The 12,039-nt window shown below is 42.6% G+C and overlaps 1 protein-coding gene across 4 annotated transcripts in view; it reads right to left on the bottom strand.

The window, feature by feature from the left end:
- Positions 1-12,039, bottom strand: part of VPS13B (vacuolar protein sorting 13 homolog B) — a 790,826-nt gene that overhangs the window by 249,588 nt on the left and 529,199 nt on the right. The window lies entirely within an intron of this gene.

Below are 12,039 nucleotides of genomic sequence, written 5' to 3'. Positions count from 1 at the left end.
TGGGTGTGTATTATGGAAGGCCTGTAGGGCAGAGCAGGTTCTTCAAAAAGCTAGCCTCAAGCGGCATATCTGGAGCCAGGCATACCAAACCATAATTTCTAACCCAAATACCTTAAGCCAAACTGATAACACAACCCTGATATCCTATAGGGAATACACTAACCCCCCATCCCTCAAAACAATCGTTACTGAAAAAACAACAATAATACCCTATCCCTAATACCATAACTCAGTAGTTCCAAAACTTTTTGAATCACGGCACCCTACAGAATATTTTTCACGGCACTCCTAGACCAATCGTTCGATACTGAGAATTTCAGTCAAAACATTCAATTAAATAAGTTGTGATTAAATGTCCAATTATTGGTTGAGGAACATTTCACTTCTGTTTACCCACATATTTTATAATTGGCAGCCACAAGCACTGATTTTGCCTATTTCATTGACCATAAATAATTTGAAATGGCTCTGGACCACCAACCTGAAGCACCCCTGCAAGGGCTCCGACACACCGTTAGGCCTACTGCCATAACCCTTATACCCTAACAGGCAGTCCATATGGTTCTCATCTGCAGCCAAAATTCTATTTTTCTAGGTAACACATACAGTATATGAAAAGTAGCTCTATATAAAAGAAAACTCATATATTGTATGCAGCTTCATTAAATTGAAGGCTGCTCATCCAGATTGTACCTTGCCGCAGCATTGCATGTTCTGCGTTTACCAAAACTCATTGAGCGGAAAAATGTCATTTCAGGCTCTTAATGGGTTAAGCTTTCACTCCCAAACTGTATCCCCAGAAGTTTCAGACCTTAAATAGATCAATGGCTTCCTCAACTGACAGTAAACTAAATAAAGATTAGGTTTCCATTCCCCTACTAAGCACAGAATGTTAAATGAACATTTCAGGATTAGCAAAACAAAAAGTCTCTTACAATTTAGATTTCGGATCCAGTCTATTTTTATCTCCTGCACACCGAGATTTTCAATTTTTTTTTCTATAAGCAGTCATCCTAACCACTGACAGATTTGCTGACAGACTGTCATTTCAAAGTGGTTTTTCAGGACGTTCCCCCCTCCACAAAAAAAAAAGAAATCTATCTGTAAATATTTATACTTGTAAAAGGAAAAACATTCTAAACATATGAAACGTCTATTGAGATCCTTGTTCACAGGGCATGAGAATTCTAACTATGCTACCTACATATACCAGTGATTACATTAATTTGATTTGCACTCTAGAGGTGATACTGTAGAATATATACCATATAAAACAAAACTCGAACACGAAGCGTTTCCGGCATTATTGGTGAATATGCCTATAGCTCATTTATTTGTATTATTGATGAATTACTGGCGAAAATTCCTGCAAGAAATTATCCAGAGACCGGAGATGCACAGAATGGTTAAAATATGGCTGCCATGCGGGACATTGAGTTGGATGCCAGGATGACTGTGGTTAGGCATCTTATTAGGATCCATCCACTTGATACTCCATGAAAACATTGTCCTGAGTAAGGATTCGGAACGGTCGTTGAACCAATAGCTAACTTGAGAGCAGGAGGCGGCTTGGGTTACTTGGTGTTGTATTATGATGGCCAGGTTGGATAGTAGTTGCTCAAATTCTGTCTACCAAACCCTAAGTGGCTAAGAATCCTGGATCTGCAGACCAAATAGTTTGTCCAGTGGACCCCATTTGAGGGTGCGCTGCCACAGAAGTGGCCAAGACTGGCCAAGACTGGTCATGTAGCTACTGCACCACTTGTGCAGAAGTTCACCCTCATTATCCTACAGTATGTTTATTTTAATTTATATAGGAACGATCATATACAAATTTCATTGTTCGTAATATAATATTGAGTAATACCACAAAATCAGCCAATCGGCAATAAGAACTCTATCTATCTAGGGTTGTGCCAACCATAAGTCAAAATGTGGCAGCGTGTTTTGGGGGGCTGTACAATGCTGGGGATAAAAACTTTCTTGCTACAAGGGTCCAAATAGGTGGTGGCAATTTTTGTTTAGCTTATTGGTAGATCTAAACATTATAATTAAAAATAACACTCATTAATAATAATAATAATAGTGTAAATTAGCATAATACATGAGCATTGACTGTATTGTAGAGGTTTACATCATTGTCATGGCCTTATATGTTACAATATCACCATCATATGATGGGTGTGAAGCTGGCCATAGACTAGAACGAAAGCACATACAATCTGCTTACAGTACAGTATGATCTGAGTATCGACCTCATGCCTTGCGGGACCATGCATTGAAATTATATACAGTACCTCACGATGTGCACACAATCGATCGCACAACCTGTGAAAATTGTGCATTCATACACGATATCGCCCTAGTGTATGGCCAGCTTAAGTATATTAAGGCCCTTATTCAGATCGCTTCGCTCAGACGCAAATTTGGGCAGCGTACCGATGTTGTGCATATACGTATGGGCAGAACCATTTCTGCGCATGTCTGTACACAGAGAGTGTGTGACTCGGCGAGAAGTCCGGTGGCAAAGTGCTTGCTCCTGGCCTTCCGAGCAGGGGGTGGAGAGGGGCGTTGCGGCCTGAGCAGGGTCATTACCATATGCACGCATGCCCGCGTTTCATGGGCGTATGTAAATGCTGTCGTGACGTGCATGTAGCGGACGGACAGCTGACTTAACCGGATGTCAGCTGACCGCCCATATCCCTGCTTTTCTTCGCTCATTTGTATGAGTGGTCTAGAATACTTGTACAAGGGTGAGCGCTTTTTTCACATCGTTCACATAAAACATCCATTTGCATGCCGAGGCCAGAATTTGGTGTGCGAATGGGTGGCGCGTGCGATCCATTCGCAAGGCTTAGTTGGTTTGGTACATTCACTTTGGGCCCGTGCACGGGTCCTAGCGAAGCAATCAGAATAAGGGCATAAGTATAGTGCTGCGCCCACCAGCTGCCTGTTTAAAAGTGCACATATGCCTAATTTAATCAATACCTGTACATACAGACGCTCTGCAAGAATTCCTCGTCTCCTCGGATAATAGTACCTAGCGGAGTTTGCCCAATTATTTTTTAAACTATTCATCAGCCATTTAATCCGTGACCAATAATCATATCAGGAATGAAAACAAAAATCAAGTCTTGTGTTGTTATTCTGGCATACATGAAATGTTTGTATATTCTTCCCGTACCTGCGTGGGTTTCCTCCGGGTACTCCGGTTTCCTCCCACAATACAAAAATATACTGGTAGGATAATTGGCTGCCAACAAATTAACTCTAGAATGTCTGTGTGTGCGTGTACATGTGGTAGGGAATATAGATTGTACATGTGGTAGGTAACATGGATTGTAAGCTCCACTGGGGCAGGGACTGATGTGAGTGTTCAAATATTCTCTGTAAAGCGCTGCGGAATATGTGCGCTATGTAAGAAACTGTTAATAAATAAATACGGCAATAATGATACACCTGGTGGTATTCTCATACAAAAGATTAGCAAATTATTATTATTTTTTTTTAAAATAAAATGGTTCTTAGAACAGAAACATTGAAGGGCGGCATGAATTAAAACACAAAGAAGACTGAATTGTGCGACCTTTGGGTTATGAGCCCAGCGCCTGCAATAAGTCAAGCTGTGACCTTTACAATTAAATTCCAATTAAGTTCTACCGTGCACGTACGTCTGCGGCTCGTTCAGCAGAGACCACCTACACATTTCATATATTTTGCTAACAATTTCAGTCACAACCAGACTGGACTGTAACCAAGTTGAAAGGAAGTAGCCCTCTGAATTCATGGCACTGACCCCTCTACTCTTTCAACATGTGTCCATCAATGTCACCTAAACTGAAGCTTTCGCAGAACGAGATCACTAGTAAATTAAGTGAGACGTGTATTCAGACGTGACACGGGAACATGTGACTAGGACAAGTCACCTTTCATGTGTTTTTCTGCAGAACCTTAATCACTATTTGCCTGATTTCACAGTCGTCACCAAAAGCAAGCAATACGCACATTGTCCAACTGTGACATAAACGGTTCTCACAACATCACTTGTACTAAGCACACATGTGAAGTGAATGTAACATAATCCCTAAATATAATAATGAGAATCTAAAGTTAGTCTAATAGGATTCATGACATAGACCTGTGCAAAAAGCAGGTTTTAATCGATTGAAAGCATTTTTAAATCAATAAAAATCTATCTAAATGGATGTTGGGCTTCAGGAACACACATTTACTAACATTTAAAAATGAATTAAAAAAAATATTGTCTATGCGTAATTGTCTGTTATAGGCCCTGAATCATAACATGATGGTGTTTAGTAAATACACCTCCCAAATCATTGCTTGTTATGGTTTGCTGCTCTTTTTACTATGTTATAAGATCTATACATCTATCTATCAGGACAAGTAAATACACTTACCCTCCCCCCTTACCCCCCTAATTCTAACCCTCTCAACACAGCCTAAAAGCCCAAGTTTGAGCAGCTTTCAGCTCAAACCCGCCCAGTGTGTATGGCCCGACGATGAACAGTGAGCGCTGCTGCGCGCTCCCTCATCATCGCCGGGTAAGCCGCTCAACTACCGGTAATACCAGCAAATGAGCAGCTTTGAGGACAGCTTTGCATAGTGCTGTGCTATGCAAAGCCATCTGCCCCCTGCTGACAGCACCGGGCAGGGGGAAAGTGGCTCAGTGTGTATGCACTGAGCGGCTTTCCCCCCAGAGATGACAACGAACATCATTGTCCATACATGCTGGGCATAATCGCCCAGTGTGTATAGACCTTTACCCTAACCCTGTATCCCGCTGCTTAAACCTTAACACTCAAACCCACAGCCTACCCCTAAGTGCGTTACACCCCCCCCCCACCACCACCACCAACCTACATCTAATTCTCCTTTAGTGACTAAACCTACCCCTTCCCAGCCAGACCCCAACGCCCCCCAGTATACTTACGTTCGGCATCCCGGCAACTGCCGAGTTATGAACAATGTGATATGGAAAGAAAATATGTCACGGAACGCATTAATATAATAATTAAAAACATAAAAGCTAACCTTTCATACAAAGAACAGTATTTAACTGCTTTATCTCGCCCAATGTCCCTTCTAAATTGTCTGGAGATCGCAGGGCGATCTTCAGTTGATCTTCCTTTTGCGCATATTGCATTCATAACGGCTAAACACAACCAAACTAACAAGCCGGATTCAATGTCCCGTTTGAGTGCTCAAACCGGTGCTCATTCCAGCTCACCATCCCCAGTGATGTTAGCACGGCGGTCGGCAGAAAGCTCCGGTCGAAGGGTGCGGGCACAGGGGGAGTAACTGCATATAGAATAGGGTTACAGTAGCGTTTAATCTGGGGGGACGACGACAAATTGCGAATGGTCTGGGATCCTGAACAGCTTTAGGCGTTCTACAGTTTAACAAAACCAAAATTGTTGCAACTCCCTTCTTTGGGCTCCAGAAGGCACACATGGTGCCCTTCACTAGATCCGGCTTTTACTAAGTCTCCAGCATTGTTTCAGATTTCATTAAATAAAATATTCTGTTTCCCCTCACACATCTCTTTACTGGATTTCATATATTACTCCCATTTCAAAAGCTCTGCAGATTTCTGATCTGCCACAATATACAACATAATAATCTCTGAAAAACAATAGCAAAAAAACACTCAGAGAGAAGAGGTTGAAAGTGGCTCTCCAGCTTTCATCATATGTCAGTGCTGTTTAATGTTTTAGCTTTTCTACTACAATACAGCCAAAGTATACTTGGCTCCGACTTCCACGTTGGCTCTGCTGCCCATAGTGCCAGATGTAGCTAAACATGCCAATAAAAAACACACACACAACTATTTCTCTCTCTCTCTCTCTCTTTTTTTTAATGTTTGTAAAATGCGTTAAATTAGAAAATGACCTCAGCGGAGTTTACATGACACATCCTTTCATCTCATATTCCTATTATGCATTAAATGCAAAACATATTGCTCAGAATTTAAAAGTATCCTATGTTTGCAGTTACATTGATATGTGTTGTTGATCAAGTCGTGTAAGCAACAATATTATTGCTTTACTGTAATACACTTTTTGCTTTTGACTCTAGAACACAATGCAGACTGAAAACAGTACACCGATTGGCTAGCAGAGGATAGCTTACCGTTTGCTTACAGTCCGAGAAGGAAGCCTTTTACCTTTATAAGAATATCTAAATACTGTAGTTGTAATGTGTGTGTGTGTGTGTGTGTGTGTGTGATACAATTGATTTAAAGCACTTTTGCAATATATTTACTTTATTACAACTCAATTCAGCAGGTGTTTCATAGTAATACCTCTTTTATACCGCTTTCACACTGCCAAAACGTTTAAATAAACGGTATTTTTAAACGGTATTTAAAACGGGTCTGAGCCGTCACATTGCAGTAGATTATCGTTTTAAATACCGTTTAAGTACCATTCACATCAGTCAACCCGTTTAATCCCCTGAAAATGTTTCAAGGCAGAATGCAGGGGACAGCCACAGGTCTGTAATCTGTTGTTTTTACTAAATACCGTTTCAGAGCCATTCTCACGGCATAAAAAACGGTTCTGAAACGTGTAGGACTCTGCTTTTTAAACGTTTTGAAATACCGGTTATCTTTAACCGGTAAATCAACTCTGGCGCTTTCCCACTGCAGCCTTAAACGTTTTGAAATGACAAAAAGTCAATATACCGTTTAAAAAGTGCAGTGTGAAAGAGGTATCATACCAAAAAGACGGGGGGGGGGGGTTGTGTGTGTGTGTTAAAGTGACATCACCATGGAAGGGTTCTGGGCTGGCGCTGTGAGATGAGAGCATCTCCCAGTGCCGCTATTCCATTGCAGTGAACGGGTCGCATGGACCTAGGTTACCCGTTTACACTGCAAACACAAAAGAAATAAAAGCAGCGTTCAATGATAGAGACGGGTGAATCAATTTTAATTATTATATTTTAATAAAACATGATATCAATAAACAAGAAAAATAAAAAAATAAAAATGAATATGTAAAATCCGCAGCAATAATAATATCCAGATCACTTAATTTTTGTGTGAATGACCCAAGAGTGGAAAGATATAACCTGCGCTGTCCACAATAGCAGCAGTCCCGATTTGGATGGAGTCCACATGGCTTGAAGTATCCTGGAAGCCGTACGAGGGAGTGGCTATTGATGTTGTGAGCCTCCCTACAACCTCGCAGCCAGTTGTATCCGTATGTGCCAGGAATTTGAGCCAAAGACCTCCGGAATTTTTGGGGGACCAAGTGGTCAGCAGGTGAGTCCAACAAATCAGTCCAACAATAATGGTCAAGGATCTGGAAAACGACCGAAGCGTTTCAGTGGACCCAACGCCAGCTTTATCAAGGACAAACGCTGCCCGTTTTAATCGCAGCCACCGAATAAGTCTCTGGCTATTCTAAGCCTGCGATGACTGGAACCCAGTGTAAAAAATCATTCAATGATGAGGTACGATGGGTTTTGAACATCATAGCATGGCTGTGAACAGATTTGCAGCTGTCCCTCCCCCCCCCCAATCTCGCAGCAATCACATTAATTTCACTCTGGTGGGGCAGCATCTACCTGAATGCTGGGTGCTGCGTACTCAGGGACATGCAATCAGGTCTGAATCACCCCTATATGAGCATTTGGATCAAACCTAGCGTCACTGGTGAGTTTCCACCTTTCATTAATATACTATGCTTGCCACACACATGTATAGAACAATTATCATAGCTGCATTTGTGTCTAGACTTTATGTTTGTAAGGAGCATTCCCTTAAGAAGACAGGGGACCAGTAATAGAGGGTGGTGGTGGTTATTGTCTTATAACACTAGGCCTGCAAACCAGGGGGTCCATTGACCATGGCCTGAGTCCAGGGGCGCTGGAACGTTTTTAGGTTGGGGGGGGGCAAGATATAATCTCATTTTGGCGCCCCCTAAATTGCTATATGTTACCCCCTGATAGTTAATGAAATATGTTTTCATCAATAGTAATAGAGTAACAGAAAAACACTATAGTTTTATTAGTAACAAAATAACATAATGCAGAGTTAACAGCGGGGGGCACATTACAGGACAGTCGCGTCACATCAGAAGACAGTGGGGGACAGGACAGGTCACATTACAGGTCAGTAAGGGCAGAGAGGTCACATTATAGGGCAGGACAGTTGAACTTGGGAGGGGGAGGTCACATTAATTGAGAGTGGGGACAGGGCGGGGAGGTCACAACAAGACAGTGGGAGCGGGGTCATAGCAACAACAACAACACTATTTTGCAGCCTGTCAACTATAAAAGCTAGTCAAATATTTGCTGGGGGGGGGGCTTAAGAGGATGGACCGGCGCAGCTGCTGGATCTTGTCGTGATATTTCCTCCAACTCCAGCAGCTCCTTCCACACCAAAAACGTGCATAGCTGTGGGGACACCAGACCGAGCGCCCCCGCTCCCCCAACCCGGTTCCTGATCGCAAGGATCCCTCTATACCCAAGACACAATTGGGTCTTAATCTAGGATGTAGTGCCCATTGTAATGTAGCTACAAAAAAGGCCAACAAAATTCTGGCATGTATTAAGAGGGGAATGGAAACTAGGGACTCAAGGGTAATTATGCCACTATATAAAGCATTGGTGAGACCTTACCTAGAGTACGGAGTACAGTTCTGGGCCCCACACTATAAAAAGGACATCATAGAATTAGAAAAAGTCCAAAGGCGAGCAACAAAGCTTATTAGGGGAATGGAGAATTTAAGCTACGGGGAGAGATTAAGCAATTTGGGACTATTTACATTAGAAAAGAGACGTTTAAGGGGGGACATGCTCAACATGTACAAGTATATCAAGGGCCAATATAAGGAACTGTCACACACCCTAATTTCTACTAGAAAGGAATCTAGGACGCAAGGGCATGAGTATAGATTAGAAGAAAAAAGATTTCATTCAGCTAGTAGAAAGAATTTCTTTACGGTCAGAACAGTCAAACTCTGGAACTCTCTTCCCAGAGAGGTGGTAATGGCTGGCTCATTAAATGCGTTCAAGGCAAAGTTGGACAAACATTTACTGGAGAAAAACATCCACGGGTACAAATAAGAAATATAATTTGTCTGTAAAATACCAGAACCTACCAAATCAGCAATGGATATACCAGGTTGAACTAGATGGACGCAAGTCTTTTTTCAGCCTTACCTACTATGTAACTATGTAACAATTGCACTATGGCGGCTGCCATCTTACCATTACCAGTGGTCTCCTGTCCTCTCTGCCGCAGTCAGGAGCGGGCTGCAGCGGCTTTGGCGTCTCCCCGTGACCCGTCCTCTGCGCACGCACGTCATCACGCGATCCTACGCATGCGCAGTGATCACATTTCTGGTTAGTGTTTTATGGCGGTACGGGGTACCGGCAACATATATCTTAGCGGTACGCCGTACCACCCCGTACCGCCACACTTACAGGCCGGCCCTGCTTTAGCGCCTCAGTAATTTTGGGGGGGGCAAGCTGCCCCCTCGCCCCCCCCCCCCCCCCCCCCGTTCCGGCGCCACTGCCTGAGTCTGTCACACAGAAACGCACGTTCCAAGCCTTAGGTGACTTTTCTCTAACAGCAGAGAAGACATAGCCCATAGATGTACAAAGAGGCCGGGTCACCATTTTAACCCTTTGAAAGCAAACATTTCTGAGAGGTATTCAAAATATTGGCTAAAAATACCAGCGTCGCTCACATTTGTTATATAAACTCAAATAACAAATGTGGTGCAAAAGAGATTATATTTCCTATATAAGGAAACATTACCGGTCATTACGATGCATACAAATGTTTGCTTGGCAATTTTCACACCTATTTTGACAAATTTACTTGGCACTCGAAGCGTTAAGGGATGTTGCAATAAACAAATTGTTAACCCTGTACTTTTTTTTAACCAGCCAACTTTTAGCAATATCTTGGATGTCAATACGAAAAAGGTTTCCATTCAATATTCAATACGCATATGCATAAGGCAACCAGCCCTATCTCCATGTATATTTATAATAGCTCTTTCTATAAATCTCTCTTTTTTCATGTTACAGACAAAATCTTGATGACTACCCATCTGCAGGACATCAGGGGTTATGGGTGGTGCTCAAAAACCGCTCGATGTTAGTCACAGCACTCCATAAATACCAACGTCTAATAATGTACATCCACCGCCGTATGTAGCTGCCAGATTCCAAATGAACATCACAAAGGGTAATGTGATTGTTACTGTGAGGGAGGAATCCCACAGACCGTCCCGGCTGTCGGTTCCAACTCCATGACCAAAGAAAGAGGTTGCTGTTTGATCAAATGCCCTCACCCCACCTCATCATGAGATCCGACCTTTGCAGCTTTGAAAATGTGGAGAGAATTACAAGGATAAAAAGCATATAGGAGTGGTCCCTAATGCCATTTCTCCATTGTGTTTCCCAGCTATACATACACCCTATTGGATGAAGATTTCTGCAGGCGTAATAAACTCAGTGTTACAAAGCAGCCAATGGTTTCCATGTCACTAATGCCAAATATGGCATTCACATTTGTTAGCAATAAAATAAGTACAAATTTTTAGTTAACAAATAACTACAGTGGGGATTCTTCATGAACCTGGAGGTCTACACAACTGCATTCAGACTGTAAGCTACCGATTTGCACCCAGTACCAAACCATACTTGCCTATCCTTTAGAAATGACATGGTGGGCAAGCCTCCTGTGTCGCCCAAGACCCCCTCACCACAATCCCCATACTTTATCAGTTAAATACCAGCATCCATGGCTCTTTGGGGAGAGAACGGGGCTAGATGAGGTCAGTCTTCGTCCCCACTCTCCGAAGTGGAGCTAAGTCTCCTCTCTGGGCTGCTCCGAGAGAGGATACAAAAGAAGTAGGCAAGCACTTTATGCGCTAAACTCATGTTATTTGTTCCCCACCCTTCTTTACCACCGTCTCACCCTCAGGCCACAGGGGAATTTTGGAGGCCACATCTCACCCCTTGCTCTGCTTAACAGATCACTGAAGACAATTTGTGGAGCGCTAGTTCTGGCTCCAGCTTAATAATAACAAGGAGCATGTGTATGGCACTCGCTAGTACCTTGCACTTGTAGTGAGGCCATGCCCAGTTTACTGGACATACTGAAAGATCCCGATCCGCACTTCTAATTGGGAGTAATGTCTTAGAGGAGGATGTCACCTCCTTCTTCAGGATAATATGGCATGACTGTGCAGTTCATTGCCTGAGATCCTGAGGATGACTGCAGGAAATAAGTCAGGGAGCTTCATATACTGTACAGTATAGGTCTTATCACAGCCTGCAAACCCAGGGTTCTTATTTGTAACATGTGATTTGTTTAAGTAAGTGCTAAAAAACTTGGAAAACACAAACATTTAATTTAGAAGATCCGCATACAGACAGAGGACACACAACACATGCAGCATACACTAGAGACATACAATGTAAAACCGCAAAGATCTATAACCAAGCCTGTGTCTCACTGGCAGTAGTCTGTGCGACTACAATAGGAGTATGTTTCTTGATAGAACAAAAAGAAAGATAAGAAAATGTATTTTTTAATTACACTATACGCTTGCACTTAATTTAACAATGTTTGGACCATATTGTTTTAATAATATAAAAAAAAAATACTGATTTCACTCATCAATTGAGTAAAATGATAAAACAAACAGCGGGTATCTAAATAAATAAGGTGCCATGTGGCTGTGGTTGCCACGGTAGTCCATGATAGTGAGCATGATTTTAAGTCATTAACAGTCACCTGACAAACTGCTCAAACATTAAAGAAGCTAACAGAATCCTGATTCAGTACCACTCGCTAAGCAGCGATCGTTCGCTGCTTAACAAGCGGGCTTAACGCCACCCCTACCAACACCGCCCGCATCCACTCGGTAACATGTGAAGACATGTGTCCGAGAACACATCCCCTCGAATGATTTATCACCCCCTTCAGAGATAAAAATCAATCAATCTAAACTGGCGGGGGAGGGGGGGGGGGGGTGGGGGTGGGGGGGGGTTTCC

This window comes from Crinia signifera, chromosome 5, assembly GCF_055691185.1.
Source record: "Crinia signifera chromosome 5, ASM5569118v1, whole genome shotgun sequence".
NCBI lineage: Eukaryota > Metazoa > Chordata > Amphibia > Anura > Myobatrachidae > Crinia > Crinia signifera.
The sequence above is the reverse complement of the archived record's forward strand: the minus strand, read 5'-3'. Positions and strand labels throughout refer to the sequence as shown.